Source organism: Strongylocentrotus purpuratus, unplaced genomic scaffold (genome assembly GCF_000002235.5).
Source record: "Strongylocentrotus purpuratus isolate Spur 01 unplaced genomic scaffold, Spur_5.0 spur5_scaffold_19, whole genome shotgun sequence".
In the NCBI taxonomy this organism is placed as follows: domain Eukaryota; kingdom Metazoa; phylum Echinodermata; class Echinoidea; order Camarodonta; family Strongylocentrotidae; genus Strongylocentrotus; species Strongylocentrotus purpuratus.
In genome coordinates this window covers 30,271,937-30,282,921 of record NW_022145604.1, presented here as the reverse complement: position 1 = coordinate 30,282,921, position 10,985 = coordinate 30,271,937, and positions in this window count along the sequence as shown.

The window sequence follows — 10,985 nt, the reverse complement described above, 5'->3', positions numbered from 1 at the left end:
CATAAATATTCCCTTTCTTCCATTCTTCGTCAGTCGATCTACAACTCTTATGCCAAGATGAGTCTACACATTGCAGGCTCTTGGCTTGTTAAATGTTTGTATATATTGCCAGAGGCACATTTCGTATGACTGTAAAAAAGAATGAAATGATGCAAGAAAAGGTTGAATAAATTATTGTTTTTGTATAAAATGAGAAAGAATGATCGTTTTCATGTATTTCTGTCATATTGAATTTGAAGCCTCCGCATTAACATTTAATGTTCCCACTAGTTGGCATATATTCTGAATTGAAACTTAATAGAAAGAAAAAATGGGAAAAGTCCACTTAGAAAGGAAAAGGGGCACGTGTTAAAATTAATTGAAAAAGGCAGTTACCAGATTTGAATAGGGGCACTTATGAGAAGGGGGAAGAAGCACTTTGTCTAATTAAAAGGGGGTCCCTATCAAACTCGAATATGGCAATTGTCAAAAGGGAAAATGGGGCACTAATGAGAAGGGGAAGGGGCACTTATCAAAACTGACATAGGGCCTATATAATAGTGAGTCACCTCACAAACTATCTCTCAACCTTCTCTTAGAACTATTGCCAGATGTGACCTTCAAAGTTTTCACGTACCCTAAGAAAAATCGAAGGGCTAAGATCAGTCTCGTGCTTTCCAGGCAAAAAGTCTAAATCTTGACCCGAAAAGCTTCTCTCATTATCTGTTTATAAACAACATATCCTTAAAATGGGAAATACTTGTAAAATATTCACAAGTCATAATTAATTACCGGTATGGATGGAAAAGATTGGCTTACTTCATTCCTAATTTTTTGTTTGCCCCCGAAAAATTGAAAATCGCAGCCCCCCTTCCCCCTTAAGCAGCAGGGGAGGGGGCCCGTCTCAAATAAAGTAAAAATTTATGTGTTATACCTGTCTTTTTCCCCAAGGGAGGGGCCCTGGGCCCAGCCCCCCCCCCCACTCAGTGTAATTTAGGATACGCGTATGCTTGTTCCCTCTTTTTGAAATCCGAGGACTGCCAACATTTCCGAACCCCCCTTTCACGGGCTTTTCGCAGGCTTTTCCTGCCTTGGAGACCCCCCTTAATTCAGAAAAATGCTCAATGTACCCCCCTAAAGTCGAATAATTTCTCAGGAGTCCAAAGAGATGAGAGAAAGAAAAAAAAGACACCCCCTTTTTAAAGAAATCTCCGGGTGAAAAGTCAAATACACCCCCTTCTTCACAATTCTCGGGCCGGATTAGTACCCCTTTACCGGACATTTTGGTAACAGGCATGCGGTCATTCCGACCCCGGAGTTGGGGGGGGGGGGGGCTGGGCCCCCTGGATCCACCACTACATGACAAAAAGATATTCTTGGCATGATGTAATGCCTTTTAGCATGACTTGGGCAAAGCCATTTTCTTGATAATGTAACGTACCGGGCGAACTTGTACGTGCATCATGCACCAAGCTCTAATTGGAAAGAAATTTGAAATTTTATCAAAATTTACCGGGAGCAAAGTTAAATTTTGATATTCAATTTTTCTCGAAAGCAGAAGTGTTTTAGGGGCTACATTTTGTAGTGCTTATAATACATCCACAGGGGCATCCAAATATATCAAAATTGTAAAGAATCCCTATCCACCCAATTTTCAAAATTTTCCCAAAACTTTGTATTACCTTTAATGAAAAGAGGTTTAAACAAATTATCCCACTCATTGGCAACGGTGTATAAATACAAGAAGAGTGGATCTGTACTGTTATATTTGACTTTGCATATTTTCTTTTTATGAAAGTGTTGAATAAATTCAAGTTAATTGAAATATATTCAAATTATGTCAATTTCCAATCCTTCAGATTAGATATTAAATTAGCATGCGGAACTATTACCCCTTTTACATATTCATGAAACAAAAACAAATTATCATTTTTTCTTGTTTGTTGGTGCATGCGTCTCTCAAACCAATTGCAAACATACGAAGCATGGACAAAGAGAGAAATAAGACCATACCGTGTACACGTGTTTGATGGTTTACATATTCGTATTTTTATAAAGCAGACGTAAATACTTATTCACAGAGCCAATATTATAATATAGTAACAGCTCGTATTCATTCCTATAACTATCAATCACATATTTGTTATAAAATGCACATCAATAATGCATAATCAAATAATAATGCCACTCGAGTTTCGTTACCAGCTGTAAACATCAGCAAAGTTGAATTATGACTTACACAAACAATTACTATTAGACGCTGTCACCTGATCTTCCGATACACATATGCATCTTTTGAATTAATTTAGGTAATTCTTTTGTCCTACAAACCTATTTACATTACAATAAATAGTGCTATTCTAGTAGCAATCCAAGAATAATGAATAATATAGTTTACATATATAAATATAAATACATAGTAATATCAAAAAAGTTGATTCATATTAAATAAATATATGTTGATGGCGTGTAAATGTTTAAAGATTCAAAATCATCCCATAATTTGTATATCTGTTGAGGGAAAATAGTCCCATTGCAGACTTATGTTATTTCAAAAATTCAAATAGCTATCCAAAAATCTTGAAAAGGCACCCCAAACAAAACAACAACATAATAATGCATGAAATGTATACCAAACCTATACTAAACTGCGGTTACGACCCAAATTCGAATGTTTCAACAAATCCTCACAACATTTTCAAAACAGCTGTTTTTTTAATGAATCTACATCGTCGATCATCATTACTTGATTCATGAAATTGCAAACAACACAAGTGTACTTAAGTGTTTCTATATCTGAATGTAAAACAAACATGCTGCTTAGATAATTTGAAAACTTGTAATAAGGAGTGAAATTATTCCAAGAATGATGATGGAAATGAGGCATGAGTTACATTCAATAACATAATTACGAATGACAATTCATAAAGCTGGTTAGCAGGGGCCTACATTATCTAAACATGAAGATGAAATAAGTTTAACTTCATTTCTCCTTGAAGTTAACGTGTTGACTACCGATTTAACATATTTCATATAGCTTTAACACTTATAATCCGGTGCCAGTAGTAAATGGGTTAAGAAATACCGTGAAGTAGATCAAGTATATCCGGTATGAGACAATGCAGCTTGTCAACTTGACTTGGTAGTGTGTCGTCATCACTGTAACTCAACTGACGTGAGAACAAAAATGATGTCAGGTACAATGCAATGCACTGTGTCAGCTACAGCTGAACTGTACGTAGCTCAATCAGTCTGGGTAATTAAGTAGGCAATCGAATACCGAGTTTCATCATCCTAAACAAGAAAACAAAATGATGTTAAGATTTAATGAATGATATTAATGTACATAGAAGTGTCTCGTTTACACATTTACTCGATTTGTCCATACTATAAATGATGCTTGTTTTTAATGTTTAACTCAGGAGTATGATAATACCGAAAACCTCAGTCTCTTTTTTTTTCGAAGATGTTCCACTGGAACTACATTTGGCTCCACTGACCTCCTTGACAAATGTAAGTTTTTATCAAAGAATTCCTGTTCTTTTTTCGATTTCTGTCTAGGTAATGATGTATATTACTGTAAAAGATAAGAAATTCTTCCCTAAAATGTATCATAGAATTGAATTATGCTATAGCTGGAGACTCTTGATTAATTATGGATAAATTGGGAAACGCTACGCCCCAGTCCCTGTCATTAATTTTGCTGATTTAAAAGTGCCCTATTAAAGAATGATATTGGTGATAAAGGTTTGTTTCATCACACAATCAATGACTATATGATCTAAATTTGCATATATAAGGACTTGCTATTCATTTTAAGACATCAGTTTACAAAATGTAATGATTTAAATGCAAGATCTGTTTATTATCCGGTATTATGATCATTACTTTAAAAAAAAATCCATTTCTGTTAATTGTGTTTAAATTTTAAACGCTCAAAATCTAAATGTTTCGAGAAAAGGGAAATGAAACGCTTTTTCCATTATCTTTTTCTCCCACTTATACATGTATGTAAATTCCATTTATATTATGAATGAAGTGCAATATGTTGAAGTTTCCATTATTATTGCTGTTATTTTTTTATTGAACTAAATTTTGTTTCTTTTCCATGTTGATGTATTTTGTAATATTTCTTTATATTTTGAACATTTCAACTTTGTAATCTTTAAATTTTGTTTGTATCAGTCTCCCAAATGATTTAAAGGATAGTTGAGTTCTGTTTTCAGACCGCAAATGCCTTCAAAGTGCATGGTTATTGCTCTTATTCTTATCTATGACATTTCTAGTGCCCTGCTATGAAGGTAATTTTAGACCCCAAAATGTGAGAAATTTAGCCAATACGATCATACCAATTCAGCTCCACTTTCAAATAATACGGTGACCGTTAATTAATTATTTAAAAAAATAACAATACATGGGCCGGCTGGTTGTGCGTAATATAACCAGCATCGGCATTTTTTTGGTGTGCACCTCCATAGGGGTAGCCTCTCTCACTTAGGCTCTGTGTTTTTGCTTTAATTTCACTTTAAAGATTGCTTGATTTTGTTATTTGTTGCTGTTAAGTGAGTTCTTATTGGTCAAGGATCAGCTTAGTCAACTTACAAGGAGTAATTTGGTTTGAATGTTGAGTATCTTATGTTTTCATTTTTGTACTTGGTATCTGTATTACTTGAACTCTGATGTTCTGCCATTTGCATTCACTTTACTGTACATTTCTTGTTGTACACTTCATTGAGTATGTGTTCTTTGTATTCTAGCTGAATGAATTGTTGTGCACACATACTCCTTTTGTACATTAAGGTATTTTCTTGTTACAATGGAGGGTATTAGACTTTTGAAAGTGCTCTTGTGTGTAACACTTGTTACATCTGTGTTGAGAGCTCACAGTGATTCTGACCTGCCTTTTGTTGTAAGGAAATGGTGGGTGAATCCACACATTCCTGTTAAAAGCAGTTTGAAGTTCTGTAGTAGACCAATATTGTATTATAGTAATACTACAGCAAGTTTTCAACTGAGTACCTTACTTTCTGGCGATATTGAGCCTAACCCAGGACCACAGAATCTCGATGGTCATAACTTTGATCATGATCATGTTCATACATCTCAATATACTGATTATGCACCGTCAAGTCGTATTTGCTATGATTTAAATGCTCTCTTTCAGTTGAACAGACAGCCTTACCAGCTGCTATCTCAGCCTGTGTGGACCAGGGTTTGTGAGCTTGGTATCGGTCGCCGACGTCAAACTCACCGCGGACGTAAGCCCTGTAAGCGTAGGGTCCCAAGGTCACAATACTCTGCACCTATCTCTGTGCCATCCACTGGTCTCCAACGTGGCCTATGGAATGCACGATCCTTGACCAATAAAACACATGCGGTTACCGATTTAGTTGTAGACAATAACCTTAATATAGTAGTCATAACAGCCGAGTTTCCTCGGGTATGGGATGAATTACCGTTAGAGGTTAGGGATGCATCGGTGGTCTCCTCACTTTCATCCTTTCTACTCTCTATGAAGCGGTCCCTTCTCGATTCTAACTAATTTTCAAACTGAGAGGGGCTTCCTCACTGAGAGTGGGGGATTCCTCCTTTTCTTTAATAATCATTGTTTATCAATATCCAAGAACTTATTGAAACACTGGATTCAGAATGTTACTTGTTTAATTTTTTTTTTTTTTCTTTCAATGATACAATGATTATATTAATTGAACCTGGAACAATGGTCCACATTGATAGCTTCATATCCACATTATGCCACTCTTCTTAAATGATAACACCATAGGCCCTACTCAATATTTTGTGAATGATTATCAATCCTAATGCTTATTGCACCTTTAATTTCTGCAAAAATTGTACATTATTGTGGTTCATGACGTTTTATAATTTCCTTGATTGTATAGCCCAAAACAATATTTACGCTCTATTCATATGTATATTTTTGTTATATACAAGAAATTGCTGGTCAGATTTACCTTGAACAATTACACATCTCTTCTTTTTTCTTTTTAATTAGAATTTCTTTGAATGAGACACCGTTGGATCAATTGAATAATGACGATTTATGTTAATTGTGTTCTGGTTATTTTAAGTTTTAAGTTTTTTCTGCATACAAATCTTAAAGCACTCTATTCATTGCAGCTTCATATCCTCTTAATGCATTTATCGAAATTTAATTTAATCATGATTTTCTGAATGATTGTTTGTAATTATTTTGTATACTTATATAATGTGAACCTTGCAATATATTCTATTATGTCTCGGAATGGCATGTGAGGGTGCACATGCCCCCGGGCAACAGGGAAGAATTTCGCTTTTGTGCACCCTGACCCACATGCTATTCCTTCTTTATCTTACTTTGTATTTTTCCTATTTCACTCTGTATACACCTATATACACTGTACATGCTGAATGTGTTTTTATGGTCGAATAAATAATAATAATAATAGTAACAGGGACGGTCACACTTTGGCCGATATAAAGTTATGCTTGCCTAATTATGATTTTATCCACCGACCCCGTAAGTCTTCTCGGGGTGGTGGCATTTTTGTCCTTTATAGATCCACAGCTCGTTGTACTGTAAATTCCAATGATGATTTTTCTTCCTTTGAATTACTTGATTTATAATCAACCTTACCCCATCCTCTGCTGTTAGATTGTACTGTATTTATCGTCCTCCCTCCACAAGTAACAATGTCTCTAACAGCACCTTTCGGGAGGAGTTTTTAACTCTTCTTGAAGGTGCTGCTGTAAACAATCACTTCCCTCTACTCTTAGGTGATTTTAATGTACATGTTGACGATCGCAATGATAATTTTGCAAAATCCTTCATGTGCGGAGTTGACTCTTTAGGGTTTAAGCAGCACGTCCATGAACCTACACATCGAGCAGGCCATACCCTTGACCTAGTATTCACTAGGGATTCAGACGACATCGACCATGTAAAGCTGGTGTCTTCACTCCCATCTGATCATTCTGCAGTTGTTGCTACAGTTAGTCTCACCAGGCCACAAAACCCGAAGAAGGAAGTGAGCTTCAGAAAATTTCGAAGCATCGATATGGACTCTCTACGCAACGACATTAAACTGATCTTCCATCCACTTCCTGAACCTATATGTCCCTCTAAATCTGCAGATCAATACAACTCCTTTTGGGGTACTTTGATTGATTAGGCATATGCTTCTCTTCAAGTTAAAACCGTCACGACTAGACCTAAAGCGCCTTGGTTTACCGAAGACGTGCAGGAGGCAAAGAGACGAAGGCGCCGGGCGGAACGCTGTGTGATCAAGTCAGGGCTTTGTGTTGACAGGGAACAGTATCGTCGAGAATGCGATTCTTACTACGAATGCATCTACAACGCTAGGTCAACGTATCTCAAGAATCTTATAGCAGATGCTGACACCAAACAACTGTTCAACATCGTAAAGTCACTCTCATCACCAAATCAATCATCGATTATTCCGGATCACTCATCTGACAGTGAACTTGCCAACAGGTTTGCTAGGTTCTTCAGCGAGAAGGTATCCAATGTTGTATCTTCCTTCACCGATTCAGTTCCGGTGTCAGCAATTTCATATTGCGCTCTTCCATCTGATCATGAACTTTCCCAATTCCGTCTTGTATCTGAGTCAGAAGTCAGGAAGCTCATCAAATCACTACCATCTAAACACTGTAAATTGGATCCAATTCCAACGTGGCTCTTGAAGGACACCCTTGACGAACTCCTCCCTGTCATTACCAAGATGTTTAATCTCTCCTTGTCCTCTGGCCATGTCCCGGAATCATTTAAAACGTCTCTACTCCTTCCTCTTCTCAAGAAGCCGAACCTTGATCCGAATGGACTGAACTACAGGCCTATTGCAAATCTACCTTTCCTAGATAAAGTCTTGGAGAGGATTGTGGCTGCTCAGCTGAAGGCCCACCTCGAGAGATTTGACATGCTTCCTGTCCATCAATCTGCTTACCGGAACCACCATTCAACAGAAACTGCTTCGGTTAAAGTCTTAAACGATCTTCTCCTGGCCATATACAAGGGTAATGAAGCTGTGCTCATCCTCCTGGATTACACGGCTGCATTTGATACCATCGACCACACCCTGTTACTTCATCGCCTGGAAAATGACTTTTTTTATCACCGGAACTGTTCTTGATTGGATACGCTCTTATCTCCACAATCGCAGTCAACGTGTGATCATCAGCGACACGCCTTCTGCAACATTTCCACTTATCTGCGGCGTTCCTCAAGGTTCCGTAATCGGCCCACTTCTCTTTGTTCTCTACACCAGCCCACTGTCTAAGGTCATTAATTCTCACCAGGGGATTCATCATGCGATGTACGCTGACGACACTCAGATTTATATAACTCTTAAGCCTAACGAGAAGGATGATACGACTCGGAAACTTAGCAGTTGCCTTGAAGATATTTCGTTCTGGTCTTTTAACAATAGACTTTGCCTTAATGAACGAAAATCTGAAATGATCCACATTACTTCCAAATTCAGAAACACCGATTCCTTCCCCGACTTGGTTACCGGAGATGGTTCACTGAAGGGTAGTGAATACGTTCGAGACCTTGGTGTTTTAATCGACAAAAATCTTACATTTCAGCAGCATATTAAAAACGTTTGTAAATCCGCATCTTTTGGAATCTTCAAAATTGGGAAAATCAGGAAACTACTTGACCGACCCACAACTGCAAAATTAACCCATGCTTTTGTATCCTCCCACCTTGATTATTGTAATTCAATTTTTTCTGGCCTACCTCATTCATACTTACTTCCACTCCAATGAATTCAGAATACTGCTGCAAGGCTTGTTACTCTCTCGAGAAAATTTGAGCACATAACCCCAATATTGCGTTCTCTCCATTGGCTTCCCATACACCATCGTACAACATTTAAAGTTCTTCTTCTGACATACAAAATTCTCCATGGCCAAGCCCCTAAATATCTTTCAGATTTGATTTCCTTACGTTCTTCCAGTTCTTTAAGACCTCTTCGATCATCATCAACCTTGCAGTTAACCCTTGGACCTCGTTCTGTTACAAAATATGGCGATCGAGCTTTTTCAGTAAATGCATCTATCCTTTGGAATAAATTACCAGCGCATATTCATGATACCCATTCTCTAGACCAGTTTAAGTCCTTACTGAAAACGCACCTTTTTAATTCATGAATGCCATTATGCAGTTGTGAGTCGGTCAAAGGAGATACACACCATCTAATTCTTTGTTTGATATTTTGTTTGATCTCATGTTTGACCTTATGTTTCTTTGACCTTATGTTTGTTCTCATTTTTATTTTTGTTATTATATATGCTTGATTTATTGAATAAAGATTTTTTGTGTGTTTATTACAAGTTTTAGTTGGTAATTTTAAGACAAGACAATGGTGCGCTTAGAAACATTTGTATTAAGCGCCTAATAAATGTTATATATTATTATTGGCTGAAATACGACGTAAAAGGCGCTATTTCGTTTTTTTCATATATTTTTTGTTGGACACAAGTATTATAAATCGTTATATTCATGGATATTTCACTAGCCGTCTCTGAACCGATTTGGATCAAACAAAGATGATTTTGTCATTTGAATTGTATGTTCTTTCAAATTTGACACTTAGTTTTTCATTATCTCATAATAAACCGAAATGAATGAATGAAGACAACAAAGTTCCAGGACATGAGTGGAGGGCCAAAGTCAGAAAAGAGGAGCTTGCCTGCAATTACCACACAAACTAGGAGCACCTTGTTTATTCGAAACATTTTATCATAATACACAATAATGTCAGAGCCGGCTTTGTTGTAGCTGTCACCCTTAAACCGCCATGAGTTTCATGTCATAATTATGAAAGAGAACTCAATCATTTGTATTTTGATACCAATTTTAACAGAATACGGGTTAATTAACATCCTAAATCAAGTAAGACAAATATTTTTGGTGCTGTTTTTATATCAGAAACGTTATTTTCATATATTCTTTATATCCGTAATTTTATTAGGAATCTGCCCATGTACAAGGAAAATATCTGAAGCAAAGGAGAGGCTTATATCACTCTTTAGTGAAAAAAATATAGCAACCCAAAGTTATTGACTTAATTTCCACAAACACGAAACTTTTGCTCAATGCCCTTCCTTATGTGTATCAACTGTATGCATATATGCGTATTAGTGTATCGAGGAGTTTGAGTTTACGGGAATACAAAGTTTTGGTATAGGGTCATGCATTTGGTTCAAATGAACTAATTGGAAGCATATGCGAATTTACAATATTCAATGATTGTTGTCGAGTCTAAAGTGATGAAATTGTAAATATTAAACTCTTTATGTTGTATAGCTCCCTCTCAAGACTAATATTACGTTAGCTTTAACCACGATGGTTGGATTTGCACTTTGTCTTGCAAACACAGCATGTCTTCTCAAAAACAACAAATACCGTACTGGTAATTTGTCAACCCAGTTCGGGCGTGGCCGGGAAACTAGTATTTCAAAAGGTTAATTTGTTTGAGGGAAACAAATTATGAACACTCAAACTACTTACTACCATTGCGTTCATTATTCTTTAAATGAAAGAAGATTCATCAATCCGAAAACTTAGTGCGCACCGCTCCGGAGAGGGTAGGCGTGGGGAATGAAGTTCCCATTTTCATTTTTTTTTTGTCTGCATGGGAATCACTCTGGCCTTCTTGTAGTTTTAAAAAAGGACGTGGTTCGCAGATCAGTGTTTTACTCCTGTACTTTATATTTGTATTATTTCATTTTCTTTCACTCAGAGGGGGACCTTGGCCGTTTTATTTACCTTTCGCCTAAACAGAAAGTGGTGACATAATGAAAATGCCACAAAATGAACTAAATGTGACAACCGAAGACGAATATTATTTGTTATTAAGCCACGTTTCTCTTTTCCGTTACAAATTTTGTTGTAGACAATGATATTAATTAGAAAGCAAAGGAAGATAGGACAAAAGATTATAATGAAGGTAAGAGAGCGATTTGGATTTGGAAATCTGGAG